This window comes from Bos grunniens, chromosome 5 (genome assembly GCF_055505025.1).
Source record: "Bos grunniens cultivar Pamir isolate PY7600 chromosome 5, Bosgru_T2T1.0, whole genome shotgun sequence".
In the NCBI taxonomy this organism is placed as follows: domain Eukaryota; kingdom Metazoa; phylum Chordata; class Mammalia; order Artiodactyla; family Bovidae; genus Bos; species Bos grunniens.
This window is the reverse complement of record NC_141169.1, coordinates 27128881-27130055: the sequence shown is the minus strand read 5'-3', so window position 1 is coordinate 27130055 and position 1175 is coordinate 27128881. Positions and strand designations below refer to the sequence as shown.

Sequence of the window (1175 nt, the reverse complement as noted above, 5' to 3'; positions counted from 1 at the left end):
CAGGGATTGAATCTGCGTCTCTTGTGTCTCCTGCATTGGCAGGCGGGTTCTTTATCACTGTGCCACCTGGGAAGTCCATGTTTCCTGTTTAGTGTCTCACAAATCCCAAGTCAAGGAAGATGTTGACTGAGTTGGGCTCTTATCTAGAGGTTGTAGGAAGAATCCACTTCCCAGGCTTATTTAGGCTGTTGGCAGAATTCAGTTCCTTGCAGTTATTGGACTGAGGTCCCATTTTCTTGCTGGCTGTTGGTTAAGGGGTCAATTTCAGATGTAAGAAGCCACTTACATATGGTGCCCTCCAACTTCAAAGCCAATAATAACAGTGTATCGAATCCTTTCTTCAAATCTGATTTCTCTTTCTGCCACTAGTCTGAGAAAGCTCATTGTTTTTAAGGGCCACTTGATTAGTTCAGGCCCACGCAGGTAATCTCCCTATCTGAGTCAGCTGTGCCATATGTAACATTACAATAGCTTTCCTTTTACCTCTGTGGCCGCAGCCATGAGTATGCTCAGGCTTCAGAAGAGGCTTGCCTCCAGTGTCTTCTGCTGTGGCAAAAAGAAGGTCTGTTTGGACCCCAATGAGACTAACAAAATCGCCACTGCCAACTCCCGCCAGCAGATCCAGAAGCTGATCAAAGATGGGCTGATCATCCGGAAGCCTGTGACTGTCCATTCACGGGCTTGATGCTGGAAAAACACCTTGGCTTGCCGGAAAGGCAGGCATATGGGCATAGGTAAGCGAAAGGGTACTGCCAACACTTGAATGCCCGAGAAGGTAACCTGTATGAAGAGGATGAGAATTCTGCACTGGCTGCTCAGACAATACCGTGAATCTAAGAAGATTGACCACCACATGTATCACAGCCTGTACCTGAAGGTGAAGGGTAACGTGTTCAAAAACAAACGGAATCTCATGGAACATATCCACAAGCTGAAGGCGACAAGGCTCGCAAGAAGCCTCTGGTGGAACAGGCTGAGGCCTGCAGGTCTAAGACCGAGGAAACCCGCAAGCGTGGTGAAGAGCGGCTTCAGGCCAAGGAGGAGGAAATCATTAAGACTCTCTCCAAGGAGGAAGAGACCAAGAAATAAAATTCCCCGCCTCTTCTCTGTACATAGTGGCTTTGGCAACTGCATAGATCACTCATTCAATAAAAAACAAGCCTACCTCTCTGCTT

General features: G+C 47.6%; 1 pseudogene; it reads left to right on the top strand.

Moving 5' to 3' along the window:
• Nucleotides 1-350: 350 nt before the first annotated feature.
• Nucleotides 351-1175, top strand: LOC147371494 (large ribosomal subunit protein eL19 pseudogene; annotated as a pseudogene).